We start from the raw sequence: 12,114 nt of genomic DNA, 5'->3' as shown, positions 1-12,114 counted from the left end.
ACCTCAGGCAAGTCTCTTCATGTCTCTGCTTTTTTCATAATTTATAAAAAGGGGATAGCACATGCCTAGTTCCATAGGCATCTTGTGAGGCTTCATTCAAACTTACAAGGTGCTTTGAGATCCCTGATGAAAGTCTTTATATAAAGGTGAAATATTATGTTTAGAAATGAAAACTGATGGGGACAGAGATTTATCACAGGAATTCCCGTGAAGCGTGTTTGTATTAATTAATCAGAAAGAAGGATGGCCTTGTTAAGGAGCTGAACTGGGACTTAGGAGATCTAAGGGCAGGTCTTCACTTAAAATGCTGTATCAGAGCAGCTGTACCACTGCAGCGCTTAAGTGAAGAAGGGAGAGCTTCTTCCGTGGGCGAAGTTAGCTACCACTTCTACGGAAGGTCAGTTATGTCAATGGGAGAAGCACTCCCGTCAACACAGTGCTGTCTACCCGGGGGGGGGGGTGTTAAGTCAATATAACAACGTCACTCAGGGGTGTGGATTTTTCAACCAATATAGATCTGTAGTGTAGACCTGATGTAATTTCAAATTTCCATTGTGCCACGGACTTCCTGTTTGACCTTGCGCAAGCAACATAATCTCTTTGTCTGAGTTTCCCCTCTGGAAGTGTTAATGGAACTCCTTTTCTCTCACTATTTGTCTCTCCAGTCTATTTAGGCTGTATGTTCTTGGGGACTGTCTCCCACTATGTATTTATGCAGTGCATAGCACACTGGGGTCCTGAGCTCACTTGGTGCCCCTATATGCTACTGCAATACAAATAATTAATAATTATAATAATGTATATTCTGAAAATATAGTATAACATGATACAGTTCAGAAACCGTATCTACCTCTGGTTAGTCTAAAAGGATATAAAGCTAGTCAATCCATTAAACTGTTTTAAATATAAATCGGTGAAAGTCATATATATATATATGTATGAAGTTGCAGGAAAATATTAACATTTTGGATCACAAATATATATACAGAATTAAAGCAACAATAAAAAATATCCAGGAGATCCAAAGTTCATGTTTTTGTGGCTATTCCCTAAGAAAACAGACTTCTTTATGTAAGAAAATATTTACACTAACAAGTTGTTAATTTAAAATAATATGTTATAACATTCATTGGAATGGGCTAAATTCATCCTGGTGTAAATTCATTGACTTCAGTAGTGTTACCCTGCAAAGATGACTTTGACCCAATAAAATATCCATGGCTCTGCTGAGTGCTGACAAGGAATCCTAACCTGAAAAAGTAAATCCTCTTTTTGGGTTGTTTCCTTCATAGCTTGAATCTCTATACACTTTGTGATATTGGTTCAAAAAAATATGGGACATTCTTGCCATGGAGAAATTTACTAGCTTGCAACATAATAAAAATAAGCAATATTTCACTATCTGGGCACACTTCATCCACGTCTTTGAACTGAATGATGGTGTTAATAAACCAGTCATCCCAATGTCCTTAAAACTGGATGAAATGTTAAATGAATGTTAATATTCTAAAATATCCCACTGACTTGATTGTCCAGGAATTGATGTTGATTATCACAATTGCTATTTTTATACGGGCATTAATTATTTTAATATATTGCATTGGGTTTGTGCTCATTATTGTTACTTCGTTTGTGTATACTGATTTTTACCCTTTTATGATATCAAAAATAAATAAATTGTATTGTTACAAGGAATTAATAAAAGAAAGAGAAGCAACTCAAATCATGACAACATTTATTTCTATGCTGGATGCCACTGAATATTCAAAATTCACTGTGCCAGGGACCTGCATTAACTGTGGTATTTTCCTATACTTACCTTAAGAGAAACCCATTGCAGTGGTTCAGTCACTGCAGAGTGGCAAACATTGAATTTTTAATGGTCCCCTCTGAATGTAAGTGGAAAAGATGTATTTTCAGAGAGGTTTTGTAGATTCTTTTTCCTAGAGGAAATGTTAACAGAAATCCTTTATTGTAATTTTAGTATATGCCATTTAAATGTTATATGTGTGTGCACATGTTGGAATATTTTTGAAAAATTCAGAAAAGTACTTGGGGAAGAAAAAGAACATGAAATTGTTTCTCTCTCTCTCTCTCTCTCCATTCCCCCCCACCCTTAATTAAAAAAATGGTTTGCATGTCACTTGACAAGCATCCACTGCAGTTAATGAGAAAAGCTTTGGGACTGAGATTTGTCAGGGATTGTAATAAACAATTAGATTCCTTTTGTAAAATGGTACACAACTACCCTTACCCTGAGAAAAAGCCATTGCTGTTGCTGTGATCACCCAGTTTTGCAAGAAGACAAGGCTGCCGTTTGCTAAAGCTTGAACCTCTAGCTCAGCTGCACAACTCATTGTAAAAGGATTTATAAGTCTGTTGACAAGTTATGGCTTTCGAAATATAAAAATCTAAAGCATCATGGATGCTAGCAAGGCCTTCTCTATGAATGGCATCAACTTTCTTAACTGAGATGCCTTGGGTTTCAGAACCAGGACAGGACTCAACCCAGAATTTTACTGAGACTGTCTTTCCCCCGCAGTGAATATTTACCTGCCTCAAGAGAATCTCAGAAAAACAAGAGTTTATAGAGAAATGTGAGTGAGGCATTTGCTAGAAGTCAAAGGTTATCTGCCTTTTTTCCGGCTTCAGAGAAACAGTCACTTAGTGTACCCTTTCCAAATCAAAAGTGGGTGGTAGAAGGTGCTGTCTCTTCAACCCATAATGGCTCGGTCATTTCAGAAACAAAAAAGATTCTAATGCAGATATTTGGCCAAATATATTCCTGGTATAATTCCATAAATCAGAGGAATCACATCATGGATGATTTTGTCCCACTGAGTTCAGTCCTTAGTGAGACAGAACTACAGAATGTCCTTGTCCCTGTGGACCTCACAGTTGCCTGTCAGTTTGTACCTAATTCAGCCATTTTTTTAAGTGCGAGGAGAGTGGAAAATAATATATTTTCTCATAATAAAGAAAAAATATTTTGGAGTCATTTTTGAACAGCTTTACACCCAAAATGGCTGGGGATAGGTAGTTGGAATTTGGCATGGAAATAGTCCTCACTGAAGTGCTTTTTGAATATTCTGGGGAAGTTTGGTTTTGATTTGACTGATTTCTGACCCTTTTGAAATTACATGCTCCTCATGCACAGGATATTTTTTACTGTCTTTTTTTCAGCTAAGTTTCCTCGTTTACATTAAGGAAAGTTGCATTACACATGAGCCTGTGGCTACCTTAAATGACTTTAAGTGGTCTTAAGTCAAGGGCCTCCATTCCTCTCAGTCTGTTGAGATGCAAAAGCGTTAGGGGAAATCTGCTGTGTGTTTTGTAAGGTGCAGAGAATGAAGTTCCTTTGAATCTTAAGATCTCTGCAATGAGAAAATATACTTTGTCCCTTTCTCAGCTAGACAGCATGAAAGGTTCAGAGGAGAGGGTTTGTGGTTGAAAGTATTAAAAAAAAAAGCTACTGTTAAAATTGCTTGTATAACCTTAACTCTGCCCCACTTGGGCCTATGAAATATAACATGGTCCCTAACTAAATAATTACATAGCATTTCTCAAATATCTGCAGTATATCCTATCATTTTTTCTGCAGTCTTAGATATATGTGTAGCAAATGTTATTACTCTGTGAGTATCAAACGTAATTCAATTTATATGAGAAGTATACAGTAAACTATTCTTATACAACATACTAAATATTAAACATAAAGCATAAAGTGAGAATAAAATTTTGCTAGCATATGTAGGCCACCTAAAATAGCAGCTAAGTTGGGTCTGTAATTAACTGGCTCATCCCCTGAATTGCACCTAAGGAAGGCTGTGGTTGGAATAAAAATGTATAGTGCAAGAGTATTGAAAAAATTATTAAAATACAAAGAGAGAAGAAACCTCGTCATATAACAAGTGTGAGACAATAAAATCATGCTGGATCATTAGAACAATTAAATAAGTAGAAAAGAATAAAAATATTACAAAATACTATGTATGTCTAAATGTGGTAAAAATGTTTTTTAAGAAGTAGCATGTGATCGTATTATTAAAGTTATATCATAAAGATATATCATAAAGGAGAGACAGAGTTAAGGTTCAGGGGCAAGTTTTGGCATTACTTGCCTTTTGCATGATTTACTGTGTACCTTCAGTTTGTATGCATATGTATTTTGTTGGACTAAGGCAAGGAGGAGGTGTCATGCCATCTCTTCCATTGAAAGGGTAGCTGGGAAAGGCCTCCTGCCAGTCAGAAGCACATTTGTTGAGTTATAATGATTTATCTATTTACTATGATCTGGGTCCATCTGTAAAGGCAACCGGATGTGTGATGGCATGGTCTGCTAGAGAGGAGAAAAAATTGCTTTGAGATTTGAACTTAAAGGGTACAGTCTATCCTCAGCAATCAATGCACAGTCCCATTTTCAGGAATGATGATGTTACCCACCTAATTTCCCATATGCTCTCACAACATATCAGTATACTGTATTCCATCAGAACCTCATGGTAGACTGCTGGAGGTCAGTCTTAGCAGATTGCCTGATCTGATCCTGAGGGATATATGATGTTGACTTTTTTGCTTAAGGTGCCAACAAGAAGTTTCTTGCAGTAGGCTTAAGAATAAGAATGACTAAGCTGTAGAAGATGAAGATGAACCAAGATAAAGTAGATACAACTCATTCGTTTGTAGTAGTGAGATCAGTAAGCATTGCCATATGGCAGAAAGAGCTACTTCTTCTAACATTGAACAAGAAATTTTACTAGAATAAAGAAAACAGGGTTGTCCCTAAAGCTACTCTCTTTCTCTGTTTCATTTGTAGAACTTCTGTCACCTTCACCAGCTCCCCCTCCTGCCGTGCTTCTTGCTGCAGATTTAAAGAAACAGTGCATATAAACCTCACAGGAATCACGTTTTCACTCAGAGTTACTAGGCAGGAGCAAAGAGCTGATTCACTTACAAAGTCTGGAATACAGATTGACTTTTAGTCCCATGCTTTAATACTCCATAGTGGTACTACTTGGAGGGTGGCAGCATGGGGTTAACAAGAGGCCTGTATTCCTTCTAAAGAATGCTGTATAAAGAAACTGTTTTTTGTCCTTAAAGAAAGCACGTATTTCATGCTCTAAAAGTCTGAGGTTTGTAGTTGAAAAAGATTAAGTAAATAATTCAGGATGTGTTGTGTTTACCTGTTAATAATTAAGCAGGTTAGACTGTGTATTTCTTATAGACATCGAGTTTTTATTTTATTTATTTATTTTATTTGGTTCATGTGGGCTGATTTTTAAGTTAAAGAAGCTTCTGCCAAGAGGGAGATAGAGAAAAGGGGATACACAAAGCCACACAATAAACCAGTGTGTGTGGAGAAACATCCTAGCTGGAGAGAATGGGGAGAGGTTAGTTCGATCAAGAACCCTTGCTCTCTCCTTTCACTAGAGCAGCCCCTACTGTACATGGTGCTCTGAGAGAAATTTTCTTATGGTTCATAAAGATTTCAAGGAAGGAGCACCAGCTTTGACTCAGGATATTCAATGACAGTGACTAAGGATAAAGGAAGCTTTCTTTGTTATGAGGTAAAATTGTAATTAGGTTTTTATTAACAGGGAGTCTCTTTTTGAGTGGAGGCAGGTTTAGCTCAAGCAAAGAAAATGACTGAGAAGATTTAATCTTGTCCAATATTGGAGATGGGATTCAAGTTTGCAGTAACAGGAGTATTCTGTGTCCTTTCTTGTCTGAATTGCATCTTGGTGACAGGTGCTAGGTTGCCATCTCTGAAGTCTAAAATCCTCCTTGTCAACACAACAGGCCAATGTCAAGATATGCTTCCATTACCAACGTATTTGATACTGCACCTTGAGGAGCCAGACCCTGCAGTGGAAGATAGTTTCTTCCACATGGCCCACGCAATGCTTGGCATCTTTGCTGTCATTAGAAATGATCAGGCCAAATAGTGCTGATTTGTTATTAGAAGGTGAATACTTAACTACTAAGAAATAGACTGAGATCAGCATTCAAGTAATTTTATGCACAGCATCTTATTACATTGAATCATTGTTGACATAGACTAGATTTGAAACTGTAACTTTGAGGGGGAAACTCCTACAGACTGCTACTAAACCTGTGAGCCATTTGGTACCCTTCTTCTTCATCCTGACAAAAGAAAGAGGTTTGTTTTATATGTTGTTTGTTTCCCCCTGCCGGGCAGCTGTCCACCCCACCATTAAGTCCTGATGTGCCAAAACAAAATCAATCAATTGAATCTTTCAAACTGTTCATTTGGTCTTGGCAGAGGAAGATATCACTTGGTAGTTTTCACTCACCTTTCCCAAAGCTGAGAGAAAGCACTCTGTTGTGAGAAAAGCCATTTGGAGTAATTGGCCTTAAAAGACAAAGCTGCTGAATTGTGAGAGTGATCTTTGAACTGTACATTAAAAACCAAAGATTTTAAAAAATGTTAATGTCAGAATTAACAGTCTGATTTTGTTGACAGTTGAGGTCTTCATATGTTATCATAGTATGATATGATTTATTTACCTATCTGCATTGGTACTTTCCTCTAAAGAAACATATATTGCAAGTGGTGCCTCTTTCCAGGGCTTCCTTCCTATCTTGCTAATATAACATAAACACATTTCAAGTCTCATGTTTCAGACTCTGTTTTTCCTTTTAAATTTAATTAAAGATTCAGTATGTAAAGATAATGGTTGGGTAGTATGGTGGACACTGCAAGTATTCTCTGATTCTCTTCCGCCATCATGGGGCTGGTGTTTTAACAGGTTTGGGTTTTTTTGGTCCTCTGGCCAGACAATTGACATAAGGCTTTCCCCAAGAAGGATATGGACAAACAGGCTTTTTCAGTTGGAATTTAGACTGGCACAGGGAACTGAATGGCCTGTTTCCTAAGAAATTGCTGAGAACAGACTTGTAATGCTGAGTATTGTTCCTTTAAACTTCATATGTAAGCATACCAAACTTCCTCTCTTGCAGCTGAGCCAAATTCAGATTCAATAGTTAATTGTCTTGTACTCAGCAGGTCAAGTCTACGTTTGGCAGTCTACTTGTTGAAATTCTCCAGATGCTACCATTGAACATGGTAGATTCACATTAGCCATTTGATAGTCTATTTTAAATTTTATTCAGTCAGAAAAGCTTAACTCCTGAAATGAGTTAGATGGATCTCAGTCTATTTCTCAGTGGACAAGTGTCCATACCAAAAAATCATCACCACGGTTGGTAGTAATTGGCCTATAGTTTGTAGCCCCATAAAAGAGGCTGTATCAGCCATTGAGACTTAACTAGTCCACAGTCTAACCACTGAAAGTGGTCTCTCCAGTGAAAAGTTGAGGCATAGTGGTGAGCCTATGTTAGGAAATGTGTACTATATCTGTTCTCAAGCTAGAGGATTTCAACTCCAAAGCTGCATGAGTACTAAATTCACACAAACATCTTTTTTGAAAAGAAAGGTCTTAACTCTGATGTATACTCCCTTTTGGCAAAGTCTTCCTTTTACCTAATAGTCATGTTGGGTTGACTGATGTGTGAGAAGAGCCAAGTGATTTGCTTGTGGTCACACAGTGAATCATTGGCTGAAATCCTTTTGGTTCCTGTGTTCTTACCATGATCAATAGCGTTTCCCCCCAAAGCACTGAATAAAATGGTTTGCATGTGTGATGACTGTGTTTGCTAGGTGAAGAATTGTGCTGAAGTGATACAAATATAATTGGAAATTGTATACGCTACTGAATACAGAATCTTAAAGGGAGAGAAGAATCCCCAATTACCATGCTCTGGGGTTCTACCCCATTTCAGTCATGCTGAAATCTCAGTAAACTCTAGGGCAAACATAAATAACACAGACGTTCTTGAACTGAAAGGTTAAGCTTATCTCGGTCTCTGTTGGTCAGATTGCAGTTCATTGAATAAACTTTTTATCAGTACTGTAAGTAAAGGTCACAAGCATTTACCATTTATGGTTGATGTCAATTATGCCACTCAACTTATTTTGGAATTAGTATGAAAAGGAAGCAATGAAATATAACAAACATGTAGTCTGTTACTGCTTGTGGGTGATAAATTCAGTTTAACACAGTATGTTACTGTTACCTATATGGACTATATCAATATATAACTTGCTTAGATTAATTGATCTCTGTTTTGTTATAGAACATTGACTGTTTAGGGATGTGCTTGGGTACCTTGTGTGCCTCCTGTGTTTGGGTGTATCTCGCTTCAATACGTTAATTATTTTAGAAATCAGTGAGTTCAGTTTATTGAGTTTGTTCTTGTAAATACATTCATTTCCAGCAAATTACAAAGGCTGTGTGTTTGTCTGCTTGGTGCCTATATGGGGATCATTAATGCCTTGCAACCTGGAAATAGTAAGTCAAACATGAGAGAGTATTGCAAAATCTACTGAAAATTAACTTTTGATTACTATGTGGGACTTGATTTTGAAAGGAGACTCAGCCTGATCCCCTAAATAGCACTCACCTTTTTGCATCCCCATTTTACATTTTGTGGGTGCTATTAGATACTGAGGTATCCAAACGGTAAGATTTGTACCAGCAATTAACTGTGGGCACAGAAATATGGGAAACATTAATTGTGGGTAAAAAAAAAAATTTCACAAGTTAGGGCTGGCACTGAAAATCTAGCCAATGGCTTGTGACTCTGAACTCCTTGCAATTTCAGTAGGACTTTTTGTCTCAGCATCTTGAATACTCAGTGTTCATCACAAACATAAAGTTTTGTTAATGTAAACCTAGGTTGTCAATTAAAATAGCAATTACAAAAACTATATAGCAAGAATGTTTACCATTAATATAATGTAAACATTGATCAGTTAAGATATAGTGTAAGTAAAGACTGTAATACTCCATCTGTTTATGAGAAAATTCATACAGCAGAGTCTAATACCAGCCTTAACTCTGTCCACAAACGTAACACATCACTTTTGTAGTTATATGATGTTTCAGCTGCTGATGGAACAGAGATGAAAAGTTGAGATCCAGATCTAGATCCAAACCTTTTCAAAGTTTGAGCAGTTAGGATCCAGCCAGAGTTAAGGTTGCAGTTGGAATGTCCAGTATGAATTTTTACACATTTTGTGTGTGCAATTGCATGGTTAATATTGTTTATAAGCTGGCCATGAATATAACTGTTTTATAGTTGTTGGGAATTAGTTGTGTGTTCCCATGCCTTCCTACCATGATGAAAAACTCTAGTGCTGTAATCAGGTTGTTAGTACGGTGCATGTGTTGGACGTGCCAACCCTTCCCCCTAATTTTTCCCTCCAAAAAGGATGAGAGACTCTTCAGTGAATCATAATGGGGTTACTCAGCTTTGTGCTAATGCTATAGCTATATCATACTGAAGGTAGGGTGACCAGATGTCCTGTTTTTATAGGGACAGTGCCTTTTGGGGGGAGCTTTTCTTATCTGGGCACCTATTAACTCCCCACCCCCTGTACTGTTTTTTCACAGTTGCTATCTGGTCATCCTAACTGAAGGTTCTTTCCAGGGGCTGTGTGAATTTTTGCTGACATAAAATTTTGGGAGGATTATTACTAACAAAAACTTAAGAAAAAAAAATTCTCAGGACTTGAATGTAGTACCTTCTAAATGGCAGGGCTGTAATACTAGGCTAAGTAGCCCCTTTGGACTCATCTGAAGAGTCTCAGGTGTTTGGGCAATGGAGAATTATTACCTCGCTTGGAGTGATGAGTTCTGAGCACCTCTGAAAATTGGGCCACTTTTATTTAGGTGCCTCAATATGGATTTAGGAACTTGGGGGGAGATTTTCAAAGGCACAAAGGTTAGTTAGGGACCTAACTCCCATTGCAAGTCATTGGGAGTTGTGTGTGTAATTCTCATTTGTGCCTTTGAAAATCTACCCCTAGTTTTTGGCACCCAGCTTTGAAAATTTTGGCCATTATGATAAGTAGTGCTAATACTTTGATGCTATCTAGATATCTTAAAGTTTCCAGGTTAAAACAAAGTCTTTTATAAATTATATATGTATAATTATAAAGCATTAGACTCCAGTTCTTCAATTTTGAAAATGTGTGATGTTTAACTCCGGAACTATTAAAAGTATTTACTTGTAACTTTTCCCAAAAATGCTACTGAAAGGCAAGAGTAAGTGGTATAATTTTGGTTAAAACAAGTATTTATTTTGTCCCTAATGATGATAAAACCCCACTTTAACAACGAAATGAAGGGATTTGTAGCCTTGGAGTCTCTGTGAATGCCTCCATAATATGATATTCATGTGCAACTTTTTCCCTATAAAGTACATGTGTGGTGTGATGTTTTCGTTACTAGTGCTTCTTGTTTACATGTTCTTCACCTGCATGCTGAATGTGAATGTGTAGGACTTTGTTTTGTCTTATTCCAGCAGATGGATATATATTGATATATACACAGTAAGCCACCTACTTCTCCAACTGAACACTGAGTCATCTGAACGTTATGAAAACTCAAGGTGTTGTCTGAGTAAATCCCTAAATATAAGCATTTCTTTTCTTTACAGCAGCATAAAAGAGAAGTGTTAGGAGCTGCTCTTAACCCTTTTGGAGTTGGAAGAGAAAAGGTAACATTAAGCAACATTTTCTGGATACTTAAAGGTACACATTGTATCTACTTGAAAATGCTATTTACCTAGCACACTCAGGCTGAGGTTTTTAGAGAGCTCAAAAATGAGAACTTTGAAGAACAGGAGGGATGCTGGGGCAGGAGAAAGAGAATAAAAAAATTACAAGAACTTTTTGGAAACTTCTGCAAATTTTGGCAGAAATTATGCAGGAACAGATTACAAATTGGAAACCACCACAAACATTAATATATATAATTTACAAAATACAAGTTCACAAATATTAGGAGCTCAGTGGGATTTTCTAAAGATTGATCATGGTGCAATAATAATATATATGTATGTATTTAAGTTTTATTAATTCAGTGAGACAAATGTTGCATCTCCTTTTTCAGTCAAGAATCCTTCAGTGAGAGTTTTGTCTAACTGAGTAGTGAGTAAGGTCTAAACAACTAATTAAAATATTCAGTCATTTTACTACTGTGTATAACAAAGCACTGGCAATATTAAAAACTGATAATCTTCCTACTTACTAAAATGTGAACTTCGTAAATACAATGTAGTTTTGCATTTTCTATCATTCATCTTGAAGTACATTAGTAGAGGTGAAATATTCTCCAAAAACTTTCATTTGAATTTCTAAAGGACTGACTTTGATTGTGTTCCTGTCCCTTTTAACAAATATTTGAGTGAGCAAATTTACAAGCAGGACTGTCTGTGAAAACACATATTTTAAGCAAATATTAGAGAATATTCACAGAAAACAACTTTTGAATGATCAATCATAAGTATTTGCACTTGAAACAAGATGCTCAGAGCTACTCATCCTGTCCAAAAACAGAAACATGATTTATTTGTCCAGTCAAAACATCTTGTCTTTCGAATGTAAGTGTTCGTAATTGTCTGCTCACAAATGAATTACAGACTACAAATTATTCAAATAATTTTCAATAACAAATTCAAGAGAATAATGCATAGATAATTCAGGAGCATATTCAAAAGTATAATTGGTTAACTATACTGTTAACTGTATAATTGGTTAACTATACTGTTAACTGTGACACTCTGGTTACCTTTCCCAGACCTTAAGAAGAGCTCTGGGAAGCTTGAAAGCTTATCACTTCCACCAACAGAAGTTGGTCCAATAAACTATATTACCTCACCTACCTTATCTCTCTTAAATTATCAGTCCTTTGCCCTGCTGTAATTTGCATTTGCAGCATAAATTTCCACTGTTTTAGAAGTAAGGGCCAGACTGTGGCCTGGTACTGCATTGTTGTACAAGGTCATAAATAGGGGGAAGACCCACTTTCAACCGGAACACTCAGTCAAAAAGGGGCCCTGGCAGCTCCGGTCAGCACCGCTCCCAGAAGCGACTGTCATGTCCCTGCGGCCCCTAGGTGCAGGTAAGATCAGGGAAGCTCCACGCCCTGCCCCTGCTCTGAGTGCCACCTCTGCAGCCAATGAGAGCTGCGAGGGCAGTGCCTGTGGGTGCAGGCAGCGTGCACTCCTGGCTACTCCTCCGCCTAG

The 12,114-nt window shown here is 37.2% G+C and overlaps 1 protein-coding gene across 3 annotated transcripts in view; it reads left to right on the top strand.

The window, feature by feature from the left end:
- ZBTB20 (zinc finger and BTB domain containing 20) overlaps nt 1–12,114 on the top strand; it is a 626,421-nt gene that overhangs the window by 58,333 nt on the left and 555,974 nt on the right. For all 3 annotated transcript variants that reach the window (XM_048818099.2, XM_048818071.2, XM_048818047.2), the window contains exon 2: nt 10,525–10,584. The gene's annotated coding sequence lies outside the window, so the exon portion shown is untranslated. The remainder of the gene's footprint in view (nt 1–10,524; nt 10,585–12,114) is intronic.

Source organism: Caretta caretta, chromosome 1 (assembly GCF_965140235.1).
Source record: "Caretta caretta isolate rCarCar2 chromosome 1, rCarCar1.hap1, whole genome shotgun sequence".
In the NCBI taxonomy this organism is placed as follows: Eukaryota; Metazoa; Chordata; order Testudines; family Cheloniidae; genus Caretta; species Caretta caretta.
The sequence above is the reverse complement of the archived record's forward strand: the minus strand, read 5'-3'. Positions and strand labels throughout refer to the sequence as shown.